Here is a 13,384-nt window from a genome sequence, read left to right on the forward strand (position 1 = left end):
AAACTTATTTAAAAACACAATATGCATTTAAGATGTAGAAAAGCAAAATATGTTATGTTAAACAATGTAACTGTCTCATCCTAAATCACCTTCACTTGCATCCTATTTCACAATGGACTGCTTTTTGAAGCACGTGATCTCAGACAGTGAGGCTCTTCCTGCATTTTAGGAACATGTCATCAAACCATCTCCAAATTTTTTTTACTGTTTCATGATGTAATGGTTATTTATGTGTAGATCTGAGTTAAAATTTGATTTGTTAATAACAACTAAACTTTTAATTAACAAATCAGCAGCACTAGGAAGAAATGTGCATATCAGATACTTTCAAATATCACAAAACTGTAGTGCTATCTGTGGAATTACAGTGAATGTATTGCAATTATTTCCATCAGCCACTTTGTAAGATACATAACAAAGTTTATTTGTTCATTCCAGAACATATTATCATCTTCATCATAATCAACAATTGCCACCAAGCTCAGGAAATCTTTCCCATCTTAAAGTTAATCTTAAATATATCTCTATAACACTGACATGAGCTGTTTCTTTTTAAAACATAAACAGTAATTGAAAAATTTAAATCAATATTTTTTGGAAACCATCATACTCACCATTGTATCCTAATCCTGATTTAATCCTAGTTTGCAGCCTTGATGTTATGAACTAATTATTTCACATATACATTTGCAGAATCCTATGATGTGCCTTTCACAATATCCATACTGCCACTAAAGAATGCAAAATTTGATCTTGAGAGATCTGCAGAGATGAAATGAATGATGAGAGAAAATGCATGCTAATAAACAAATTTATGATTGTGCAGTGGCAGGTGTGCTAATTCTACATTAAATAAGCATGGGACCAATGAAATAAACAGAACGATAATAAATTATTTTGTACTCCAGGTAATGTCGGGTAGTTGTATAGAAGTAGTTGTGGCCTAGTGGTTAAGGCAATGGACTTGAAATCCATTGGGGTTTCCCAGCGCAGGTTCAAATCCTGCCAGCTATGTCTTGCTTTTTGAGCATGTAAAAAACAAAGATCATACTTCCTTGACTCCTTTATTTTCTAGGAAACTATACTAGCTATTATATTTCAAATAGTTTGTCTATTAATATAGCAGGGACCTAATAGAAATTGCAATAGGTTTTAAATGACAATCATAAAATGCAAAGCAATTATTTTTCCACAGAAGCTCATCACAAAATGAACAAGCAGGTAGTTGTGGCCGAGTGGTTAAGGCGATGGACTCGCGCATGTTCAAATCCTGCCAGCTACGTCTTGCTTTTCGAGCATGTCAAAAACAAAGATCATACTTCCTTGACTCCTTTATTTTCTAGGAAACTATACTAGCTATTATATTTCACATAGTTTGTCTATTAATATAGCAGCCACCTAAAAGAAATTGCAACAGGTTTTAAATGACAATCATGAAATGGAAAGCAATTATTTTTCCACAGAAGCTCATCACAAAATCAACGTGCAGGTAGTTGTGGCCGAGTGGTTAAGGCGATGGACTCGAAATCCATTGGGGATTCCCCGCGCAGGTTCAAATCCTGCCAGCTACATTTTGCTTTTCAAACTTATTTAAAAACACAATATGCATTTAAGATGTAGAAAAGCAAAATATGTTATGTTGAACAATGCAACTGTCTCATCCTAAATCACCTTCACCTGCATCCTATTTCACAATGGACTGCTTTTTGAAGCACGCTATCTCAGACAGTGAGGCTCTTCCTGCATTTTAGGAACATGTCATTAAACCATCTCCCATTTTTTTTACTGTTTCATATTGTAATGGTTATTTATGTGTAGATCTGAGTTAAAATTAGTTTTGTTAATAACAACTAAACTTTTAATTAACAAATCAGCAGCACTAGGAAGAAATGTGCATATCAGATACTTTCAAATATCACAAAACTGTAGTGCTATCTGTGGAATTACAGTGAATGTATTGCAATTATTTCCATCAGCCACTTTTTAAGATACATAACAAAGTTTATTTGTTCATTCCAGAACATATTATCATCTTCTTCATAATCAACAATTGCCACCAAGCTCAGGAAATCTATCCCATCTTAAAGTTAATCTTAAATATATCTCTATAACACTGACATGAGCTGTTTCTTTTTAAAACATAAACAGTAATTGAAAAATTTAAATCAATATTTTTTGGAAACCATCATACTCACCATTGTATCCTAATCCTGATTTAATCCTAGTTTGCAGCCTTGATGTTATGAACTAATTATTTCACATATACATTTGCAGAATCCTATGATGTGCCTTTCACAATATCCATACTGCCACTAAAGAATGCAAAATTTGATCTTGAGAGATCTGCAGAGATGAAATGAATGATAAGAGAAAATGCAAGTTAATAAACAAATTTATGATTGTGCAGAGGCAGGTGTGCTAATTCTACATTAAATAAGCATGGGACCAATGAAATAAACAGAACGATAATAAATTATTTTGTACTCCAGGTAATGTCGGGTAGTTGTATAGAAGTAGTTGTGGCCGAGTGGTTAAGGCGATGGACTTGAAATCCATTGGGGTTTCCCCGCACAGGTTCAAATCCTGCCAGCTACGTCTTGCTTTTTGAGCATGTAAAAAACAAAGATCATACTTCCTTGACTCCTTTATTTTCTAGGAAACTATACTAGCTATTATATTTCACATAGTTTGTCTATTAATATAGCAGCCACCTAATAGAAATTGCAACAGGTTTTAAATGACAATCATGAAATGGAAAGCAATTATTTTTCCACAAAAGCTCATCACAAAATCAACGTGCAGGTAGTTGTGGCCGAGTGGTTAAGGCGATGGACTCGCGCAGGTTCAAATCCTGCCAGCTACGTTTTGCTTTTCAAACTTATTTAAAAACACAATATGCATTTAAGATGTAGAAAAGCAAAATATGTTATGTTAAACAATGTAACTGTCTCATCCTAAATCACCTTCACTTGCATCCTATTTCACAATGGACTGCTTTTTGAAGCACGTGATCTCAGACAGTGAGGCTCTTCCTGCATTTTAGGAACATGTCATCAAACCATCTCCAAATTTTTTTTACTGTTTCATGATGTAATGGTTATTTATGTGTAGATCTGAGTTAAAATTTGTTTTGTTAATAACAACTAAACTTTTAATTAACAAATCAGCAGCACTAGGAAGAAATGTGCATATCAGATACTTTCAAATATCACAAAACTGTAGTGCTATCTGTGGAATTACAGTGAATGTATTGCAATTATTTCCATCGGCCACTTTTTAAGATACATAACAAAGTTTATTTGTTCATTCCAGAACATATTATCATCTTCTTCATAATCAACAATTGCCACCAAGCTCAGGAAATCTATCCCATCTTAAAGTTAATCTTAAATATATCTCTATAACACTGACATGAGCTGTTTCTTTTTAAAACATAAACAGTAATTGAAAAATTTAAATCAATATTTTTTGGAAACCATCATACTCACCATTGTATCCTAATCCTGATTTAATCCTAGTTTGCAGCCTTGATGTTATGAACTAATTATTTCACATATACATTTGCAGAATCCTATGATGTGCCTTTCACAATATCCATACTGCCACTAAAGAATGCAAAATTTGATCTTGAGAGATCTGCAGAGATGAAATGAATGATAAGAGAAAATGCAAGTTAATAAACAAATTTATGATTGTGCAGAGGCAGGTGTGCTAATTCTACATTAAATAAGCATGGGACCAATGAAATAAACAGAACGATAATAAATTATTTTGTACTCCAGGTAATGTCGGGTAGCTGTATAGAAGTAGTTGTGGCTGAGTGGTTAAGGCGATGGACTTGAAATTCGTTGGCGTTTCCCCGCGCAGGTTCAAATCCTGCCAGCTACGTCTTGCTTTTTGAGCATGTAAAAAACATGACTCCTTTATTTTCTAGGAAACTATACTAGCTATTATATTTCACATAGTTTGTCTATTAATATAGCAGCCACCTAATAGAAATTGCAACAGGTTTTAAATGACAATCATAAAATGCAAAGCAATTATTTTTCCACAGAAGCTCATCACAAAATCAACGTGCAGGTAGTTGTGGCCGAGTGGTTAAGGCGATGGACTCGCGCAGGTTCAAATCCTGCCGGCTACGTCTTACTTTTCGAGCATGTCAAAAACAAAGATCATACTTCCTTGACTCCTTTATTTTCTAGGAAACTATACTAGCTATTATATTTCACATAGTTTGTCTATTAATATAGCAGCCACCTAATAGAAATTGCAACAGGTTTTAAATGACAATCATGAAATGGAAAGCAATTATTTTTCCACAGAAGCTCATCACAAAATCAACGTGCAGGTAGTTGTGGCCGAGTGGTTAAGGCGATGGACTCGCGCAGGTTCAAATCCTGCCAGCTACGTTTTGCTTTTCAAACTTATTTAAAAACACAATATGCATTTAAGATGTAGAAAAGAAAAATATGTTATGTTAAACAATGTAACTGTCTCATCCTAAATCACCTTCACTTGCATCCTATTTCACAATGGACTGCTTTTTGAAGCACGTGATCTCAGACAGTGAGGCTCTTCCTGCATTTTAGGAACATGTCATCAAACCATCTCCAAATTTTTTTTACTGTTTCATGATGTAATGGTTATTTATGTGTAGATCTGAGTTAAAATTTGATTTGTTAATAACAACTAAACTTTTAATTAACAAATCAGCAGCACTAGGAAGAAATGTGCATATCAGATACTTTCAAATATCACAAAACTGTAGTGCTATCTGTGGAATTACAGTGAATGTATTGCAATTATTTCCATCAGCCACTTTGTAAGATACATAACAAAGTTTATTTGTTCATTCCAGAACATATTATCATCTTCATCATAATCAACAATTGCCACCAAGCTCAGGAAATCTTTCCCATCTTAAAGTTAATCTTAAATATATCTCTATAACACTGACATGAGCTGTTTCATTTTAAAACATAAACAGTAATTGAAAAATTTAAATCAATATTTTTTGGAAACCATCATACTCACCATTGTATCCTAATCCTGATTTAATCCTAGTTTGCAGCCTTGATGTTATGAACTAATTATTTCACATATACATTTGCAGAATCCTATGATGTGCCTTTCACAATATCCATACTGCCACTAAAGAATGCAAAATTTGATCTTGAGAGATCTGCAGAGATGAAATGAATGATGAGAGAAAATGCATGTTAATAAACAAATTTATGATTGTGCAGTGGCAGGTGTGCTAATTCTACATTAAATAAGCATGGGACCAATGAAATAAACAGAACGATAATAAATTATTTTGTACTCCAGGTAATATCTGGTAGTGGTATAGAAGTAGTTGTGGCCGAGTGGTTAAGGCGATGGACTCGAAATCCATTGGGGATTGCCCGCGCAGGTTCAAATCCTGCCAGCTACATTTTGCTTTTCAAACTTATTTAAAAACACAATATGCATTTAAGATGTAGAAAAGCAAAATATGTTATGTTGAACAATGTAACTGTCTCATCCTAAATCACCTTCACCTGCATCCTATTTCACAATGGACTGCTTTTTGAAGCACGTGATCTCAGACAGTGAGGCTCTTCCTGCATTTTAGGAACATGTCATTAAACCATCTCCCATTTTTTTACTGTTTCATATTGTAATGGTTATTTATGTGTAGATCTGAGTTAAAATTAGTTTTGTTAATAACAACTAAACTTTTAATTAACAAATCAGCAGCACTAGGAAGAAATGTGCATATCAGATACTTTCAAATATCACAAAACTGTAGTGCTATCTGTGGAATTACAGTGAATGTATTGCAATTATTTCCATTGGCCACTTTTTAAGATACATAACAAAGTTTTTTTGTTCATTCCAGAACATATTATCATCTTCATCATAATCAACAATTGCCACCAAGCTCAGGAAATCTTTCCCATCTTAAAGTTAATCTTAAATATATCTCTATAACACTGACATGAGCTGTTTCTTTTTAAAACATAAACAGTAATTGAAAAATTTAAATCAATATTTTTTGGAAACCATCATACTCACCATTGTATCCTAATCCTGATTTAATCCTAGTTTGCAGCCTTGATGTTATGAACTAATTATTTCACATATACATTTGCAGAATCCTATGATGTGCCTTTCACAATATCCATACTGCCACTAAAGAATGCAAAATTTGATCTTGAGAGATCTGCAGAGATGAAATGAATGATGAGAGAAAATGCATGCTAATAAACAAATTTATGATTGTGCAGAGGCAGGTGTGCTAATTCTACATTAAATAAGCATGGGACCAATGAAATAAACAGAACGATAATAAATTATTTTGTACTCCAGGTAATGTCGGGTAGTTGTATAGAAGTAGTTGTGGCCGAGTGGTTAAGGCAATGGTCTTGAAATCCATTGGGGTTTCCCCGCGCAGGTTCAAATCCTGCCAGCTATGTCTTGCTTTTTGAGCATGTAAAAAACAAAGATCATACTTCCTTGACTCCTTTATTTTCTAGGAAACTATACTAGCTATTATATTTCACATAGTTTGTCTATTAATATAGCAGCCACCTAATAGAAATTGCAACAGGTTTTAAATGACAATCATAAAATGCAAAGCAATTATTTTTCCACAGAAGCTCATCACAAAATCAACGTGCAGGTAGTTGTGGCCGAGCGGTTAAGGCGATGGACTCGCGCAGGTTCAAATCCTGCCAGCTACGTCTTGCTTTTCGAGCATGTCAAAAACAAAGATCATACTTCCTTGACTCCTTTATTTTCTAGGAAACTATACTAGCTATTATATTTCACATAGTTTGTCTATTAATATAGCAGCCACCTAAAAGAAATTGCAACAGGTTTTAAATGACAATCATGAAATGGAAAGCAATTATTTTTCCACAGAAGCTCATCACAAAATCAACGTGCAGGTAGTTGTGGCCGAGTGGTTAAGGCGATGGACTCGCGCAGGTTCAAATCCTGCCAGCTACGTTTTGCTTTTCAAACTTATTTAAAAACACAATATGCATTTAAGATGTAGAAAAGCAAAATATGTTATGTTAAACAATGTAACTGTCTCATCCTAAATCACCTTCACTTGCATCCTATTTCACAATGGACTGCTTTTTGAAGCACGTGATCTCAGACAGTGAGGCTCTTCCTGCATTTTAGGAACATGTCATCAAACCATCTCCAAATTTTTTTTACTGTTTCATGATGTAATGGTTATTTATGTGTAGATCTGAGTTAAAATTTGATTTGTTAATAACAACTAAACTTTTAATTAACAAATCAGCAGCACTAGGAAGAAATGTGCATATCAGATACTTTCAAATATCACAAAACTGTAGTGCTATCTGTGGAATTACAGTGAATGTATTGCAATTATTTCCATCAGCCACTTTGTAAGATACATAACAAAGTTTATTTGTTCATTCCAGAACATATTATCATCTTCATCATAATCAACAATTGCCACCAAGCTCAGGAAATCTTTCCCATCTTAAAGTTAATCTTAAATATATCTCTATAACACTGACATGAGCTGTTTCTTTTTAAAACATAAACAGTAATTGAAAAATTTAAATCAATATTTTTTGGAAACCATCATACTCACCATTGTATCCTAATCCTGATTTAATCCTAGTTTGCAGCCTTGATGTTATGAACTAATTATTTCACATATACATTTGCAGAATCCTATGATGTGCCTTTCACAATATCCATACTGCCACTAAAGAATGCAAAATTTGATCTTGAGAGATCTGCAGAGATGAAATGAATGATGAGAGAAAATGCATGTTAATAAACAAATTTATGATTGTGCAGTGGCAGGTGTGCTAATTCTACATTAAATAAGCATGGGACCAATGAAATAAACAGAACGATAATAAATTATTTTGTACTCCAGGTAATATCTGGTAGTGGTATAGAAGTAGTTGTGGCCGAGTGGTTAAGGCGATGGACTCGAAATCCATTGGGGATTCCCCGCGCAGGTTCAAATCCTGTCAGCTACGTTTTGCTTTTCAAACTTATTTAAAAACACAATATGCATTTAAGATGTAGAAAAGCAAAATATGTTATGTTGAACAATGTAACTGTCTCATCCTAAATCACCTTCACCTGCATCCTATTTCACAATGGACTGCTTTTTGAAGCACGTGATCTCAGACAGTGAGGCTCTTCCTGCATTTTAGGAACATGTCATTAAACCATCTCCAATTTTTTTTACTGTTTCATATTGTAATGGTTATTTATGTGTAGATCTGAGTAAAAATTTGTTTTGTTAATAACAACTAAACTTTTAATTAACAAATCAGCAGCACTAGGAAGAAATGTGCATATCAGATACTTTCAAATATCACAAAACTGTAGTGCTATCTGTGGAATTACAGTGAATGTATTGCAATTATTTCCATCGGCCACTTTTTAAGATACATAACAAAGTTTATTTGTTCATTCCAGAACATATTATCATCTTCATCATAATCAACAATTGCCACCAAGCTCAGGAAATCTATCCCATCTTAAAGTTAATCTTAAATATATCTCTATAACACTGACATGAGCTGTTTCTTTTTAAAACATAAACAGTAATTGAAAAATTTAAATCAATATTTTTTGGAAACCATCATACTCACCATTGTATCCTAATCCTGATTTAATCCTAGTTTGCAGCCTTGATGTTATGAACTAATTATTTCACATATACATTTGAAGAATCCTATGATGTGCCTTTCACAATATCCATACTGCCACTAAAGAATGCAAAATTTGATCTTGGGAGATCTGCAGAGATGAAATGAATGATAAGAGAAAATGCAAGTTAATAAACAAATTTATGATTGTGCAGAGGCAGGTGTGCTAATTCTACATTAAATAAGCATGGGACCAATGAAATAAACAGAACGATAATAAATTATTTTGTACTCCAGGTAATGTCGGGTAGTTGTATAGAAGTAGTTGTGGCCGAGTGGTTAAGGCGATGGACTTGAAATCCATTGGGGTTTCCCCGCGCAGGTTCAAATCCTGCCAGCTACGTCTTGCTTTTTGAGCATGTAAAAAACAAAGATCATACTTCCTTGACTCCTTTATTTTCTAGGAAACTATACTAGCTATTATATTTCACATAGTTTGTCTATTAATATAGCAGCCACCTAATAGAAATTGCAACAGGTTTTAAATGACAATCATAAAATGCAAAGCAATTATTTTTCCACAGAAGCTCATCACAAAATCAACGTGCAGGTAGTTGTGGCCGAGTGGTTAAGGCGATGGACTCGCGCAGGTTCAAATCCTGCCAGCTACGTTTTGCTTTTCAAACTTATTTAAAAACACAATATGCATTTAAGATGTAGAAAAGCAAAATATGTTATGTTAAACAATGTAACTGTCTCATCCTAAATCACCTTCACTTGCATTCTATTTCACAATGGACTGCTTTTTGAAGCACGTGATCTCAGACAGTGAGGCTCTTCCTGCATTTTAGGAACATGTCATCAAACCATCTCCAAATTTTTTTTACTGTTTCATGATATAATGGTTATTTATGTGTAGATCTGAGTTAAAATTTGTTTTGTTAATAACAACTAAACTTTTAATTAACAAATCAGCAGCACTAGGAAGAAATGTGCATATCAGATACTTTCAAATATCACAAAACTGTAGTGCTATCTGTGGAATTACAGTGAATGTTTTGCAATTATTTCCATCGGCCACTTTTTAAGATACATAACAAAGTTTATTTGTTCATTCCAGAACATATTATCATCTTCTTCATAATCAACAATTGCCACCAAGCTCAGGAAATCTTTCCCATCTTAAAGTTAATCTTAAATATATCTCTATAACACTGACATGAGCTGTTTCTTTTTAAAACATAAACAGTAATTGAAAAATTTAAATCAATATTTTTTGGAAACCATCATACTCACCATTGTATCCTAATCCTGATTTAATCCTAGTTTGCAGCCTTGATGTTATGAACTAATTATTTCACATATACATTTGCAGAATCCTATGATGTGCCTTTCACAATATCCATACTGCCACTAAAGAATGCAAAATTTGATCTTGAGAGATCTGCAGAGATGAAATGAATGATAAGAGAAAATGCAAGTTAATAAACAAATTTATGATTGTGCAGAGGCAGGTGTGCTAATTCTACATTAAATAAGCATGGGACCAATGAAATAAACAGAACGATAATAAATTATTTTGTACTCCAGGTAATGTCGGGTAGTTGTATAGAAGTAGTTGTGGCCGAGTGGTTAAGGCGATGGACTTGAAATCCATTGGGGTTTCCCCGCACAGGTTCAAATCCTGCCAGCTACGTCTTGCTTTTTGAGCATGTAAAAAACAAAGATCATACTTCCTTGACTCCTTTATTTTCTAGGAAACTATACTAGCTATTATATTTCACATAGTTTGTCTATTAATATAGCAGCCACCTAATAGAAATTGCAACAGGTTTTAAATGACAATCATAAAATGCAAAGCAATTATTTTTCCACAGAAGCTCATCACAAAATCAACGTGCAGGTAGTTGTGGCCGAGTGGTTAAGGCGATGGACTCGCGCAGGTTCAAATCCTGCCAGCTACGTTTTGCTTTTCAAACTTATTTAAAAACACAATATGCATTTAAGATGTAGAAAAGCAAAATATGTTATGTTAAACAATGTAACTGTCTCATCCTAAATCACCTTCACTTGCATCCTATTTCACAATGGACTGCTTTTTGAAGCACGTGATCTCAGACAGTGAGGCTCTTCCTGCATTTTAGGAACATGTCATCAAACCATCTCCAAATTTTTTTTACTGTTTCATGATGTAATGGTTATTTATGTGTAGATCTGAGTTAAAATTTGTTTTGTTAATAACAACTAAACTTTTAATTAACAAATCAGCAGCACTAGGAAGAAATGTGCATATCAGATACTTTCAAATATCACAAAACTGTAGTGCTATCTGTGGAATTACAGTGAATGTATTGCAATTATTTCCATCGGCCACTTTTTAAGATACATAACAAAGTTTATTTGTTCATTCCAGAACATATTATCATCTTCTTCATAATCAACAATTGCCACCAAGCTCAGGAAATCTATCCCATCTTAAAATTAATCTTAAATATATCTCTATAACACTGACATGAGCTGTTTCTTTTTAAAACATAAACAGTAATTGAAAAATTTAAATCAATATTTTTTGGAAACCATCATACTCACCATTGTATCCTAATCCTGATTTAATCCTAGTTTGCAGCCTTGATGTTATGAACTAATTATTTCACATATACATTTGCAGAATCCTATGATGTGCCTTTCACAATATCCATACTGCCACTAAAGAATGCAAAATTTGATCTTGAGAGATCTGCAGAGATGAAATGAATGATAAGAGAAAATGCAAGTTAATAAACAAATTTATGATTGTGCAGAGGCAGGTGTGCCAATTCTACATTAAATAAGCATGGGACCAATGAAATAAACAGAACGATAATAAATTATTTTGTACTCCAGGTACTGTCAGGTAGCTGTATAGAAGTAGTTGTGGCTGAGTGGTTAAGGCGATGGACTTGAAATTCATTGGCGTTTCCCCGCGCAGGTTCAAATCCTGCCAGCTACGTCTTGCTTTTTGAGCATGTAAAAAACATGACTCCTTTATTTTCTAGGAAACTATACTAGCTATTATATTTCACATAGTTTGTCTATTAATATAGCAGCCACCTAATAGAAATTGCAACAGGTTTTAAATGACAATCATAAAATGCAAAGCAATTATTTTTCCACAGAAGCTCATCACAAAATCAACGTACAGGTAGTTGTGGCCGAGTGGTTAAGGCGATGGACTCGCGCAGGTTCAAATCCTGCCGGCTACGTCTTACTTTTCGAGCATGTCAAAAACAAAGATCATACTTCCTTGACTCCTTTATTTTCTAGGAAACTATACTAGCTATTATATTTCACATAGTTTGTCTATTAATATAGCAGCCACCTAATAGAAATTGCAACAGGTTTTAAATGACAATCATGAAATGGAAAGCAATTATTTTTCCACAGAAGCTCATCACAAAATCAACGTGCAGGTAGTTGTGGCCGAGTTGTTAAGGCGATGGACTCGCGCAGGTTCAAATCCTGCCAGCTACGTTTTGCTTTTCAAACTTATTTAAAAACACAATATGCATTTAAGATGTAGAAAAGCAAAATATGTTATGTTAAACAATGTAACTGTCTCATCCTAAATCACCTTCACTTGCATCCTATTTCACAATGGACTGCTTTTTGAAGCACGTGATCTCAGACAGTGAGGCTCTTCCTGCATTTTAGGAACATGTCATCAAACCATCTCCAAATTTTTTTTACTGTTTCATGATGTAATGGTTATTTATGTGTAGATCTGAGTTAAAATTTGATTTGTTAATAACAACTAAACTTTTAATTAACAAATCAGCAGCACTAGGAAGAAATGTGCATATCAGATACTTTCAAATATCACAAAACTGTAGTGCTATCTGTGGAATTACAGTGAATGTATTGCAATTATTTCCATCAGCCACTTTGTAAGATACATAACAAAGTTTATTTGTTCATTCCAGAACATATTATCATCTTCATCATAATCAACAATTGCCACCAAGCTCAGGAAATCTTTCCCATCTTAAAGTTAATCTTAAATATATCTCTATAACACTGACATGAGCTGTTTCTTTTTAAAACATAAACAGTAATTGAAAAATTTAAATCAATATTTTTTGGAAACCATCATACTCACCATTGTATCCTAATCCTCATTTAATCCTAGTTTGCAGCCTTGATGTTATGAACTAATTATTTCACATATACATTTGCAGAATCCTATGATGTGCCTTTCACAATATCCATACTGCCACTAAAGAATGCAAAATTTGATCTTGAGAGATCTGCAGAGATGAAATGAATGATGAGAGAAAATGCATGTTAATAAACAAATTTATGATTGTGCAGTGGCAGGTGTGCTAATTCTACATTAAATAAGCATGGGTCCAATGAAATAAACAGAACGATAATAAATTATTTTGTACTCCAGGTAATATCTGGTAGTGGTATAGAAGTAGTTGTGGCCGAGTGGTTAAGGCGATGGACTCGAAATCCATTGGGGATTCCCCGCGCAGGTTCAAATCCTGCCAGCTACATTTTGCTTTTCAAACTTATTTAAAAACACAATATGCATTTAAGATGTAGAAAAGCAAAATATGTTATGTTGAACAATGTAACTGTCTCATCCTAAATCACCTTCACCTGCATCCTATTTCACAATGGACTGCTTTTTGAAGCACGTGATCTCAGACAGTGAGGCTCTTCCTGCATTTTAGGAACATGTCATTAAACCATCTTCCATTTTT

At 33.7% G+C, this 13,384-nt stretch overlaps 11 non-coding genes across 11 annotated transcripts; all 11 read left to right on the top strand.

The window, feature by feature from the left end:
- The first annotated feature begins 932 nt into the window (after positions 1-932).
- On the top strand, positions 933-1,014 carry TRNAS-UGA (transfer RNA serine (anticodon UGA)). The gene has a single exon. It is a non-coding gene; the product is annotated as a tRNA-Ser (tRNA).
- Positions 1,015-1,489: 475 nt separating this feature from the next.
- On the top strand, positions 1,490-1,571 carry TRNAS-CGA (transfer RNA serine (anticodon CGA)). The gene has a single exon. It is a non-coding gene; the product is annotated as a tRNA-Ser (tRNA).
- Positions 1,572-2,513: 942 nt separating this feature from the next.
- TRNAS-UGA (transfer RNA serine (anticodon UGA)) lies at positions 2,514-2,595 on the top strand. Its single transcript has one exon. It is a non-coding gene; the product is annotated as a tRNA-Ser (tRNA).
- Positions 2,596-3,806: 1,211 nt separating this feature from the next.
- On the top strand, positions 3,807-3,888 carry TRNAS-UGA (transfer RNA serine (anticodon UGA)). Its single transcript has one exon. It is a non-coding gene; the product is annotated as a tRNA-Ser (tRNA).
- A 1,464-nt stretch (positions 3,889-5,352) lies between these two features.
- TRNAS-CGA (transfer RNA serine (anticodon CGA)) lies at positions 5,353-5,434 on the top strand. The gene has a single exon. It is a non-coding gene; the product is annotated as a tRNA-Ser (tRNA).
- A 941-nt stretch (positions 5,435-6,375) lies between these two features.
- On the top strand, positions 6,376-6,457 carry TRNAS-UGA (transfer RNA serine (anticodon UGA)). Its single transcript has one exon. It is a non-coding gene; the product is annotated as a tRNA-Ser (tRNA).
- Positions 6,458-7,936: 1,479 nt separating this feature from the next.
- Positions 7,937-8,018, top strand: TRNAS-CGA (transfer RNA serine (anticodon CGA)). Its single transcript has one exon. It is a non-coding gene; the product is annotated as a tRNA-Ser (tRNA).
- Positions 8,019-8,960: 942 nt separating this feature from the next.
- Positions 8,961-9,042, top strand: TRNAS-UGA (transfer RNA serine (anticodon UGA)). Its single transcript has one exon. It is a non-coding gene; the product is annotated as a tRNA-Ser (tRNA).
- Positions 9,043-10,253: 1,211 nt separating this feature from the next.
- On the top strand, positions 10,254-10,335 carry TRNAS-UGA (transfer RNA serine (anticodon UGA)). Its single transcript has one exon. It is a non-coding gene; the product is annotated as a tRNA-Ser (tRNA).
- Positions 10,336-11,546: 1,211 nt separating this feature from the next.
- On the top strand, positions 11,547-11,628 carry TRNAS-UGA (transfer RNA serine (anticodon UGA)). The gene has a single exon. It is a non-coding gene; the product is annotated as a tRNA-Ser (tRNA).
- Positions 11,629-13,092: 1,464 nt separating this feature from the next.
- TRNAS-CGA (transfer RNA serine (anticodon CGA)) lies at positions 13,093-13,174 on the top strand. The gene has a single exon. It is a non-coding gene; the product is annotated as a tRNA-Ser (tRNA).
- Positions 13,175-13,384: the final 210 nt, after the last annotated feature.

This window comes from Taudactylus pleione, unplaced genomic scaffold (assembly GCF_031769625.1).
Source record: "Taudactylus pleione unplaced genomic scaffold, aTauple2 ptg000085l, whole genome shotgun sequence".
NCBI classification, from domain to species: domain Eukaryota; kingdom Metazoa; phylum Chordata; class Amphibia; order Anura; family Myobatrachidae; genus Taudactylus; species Taudactylus pleione.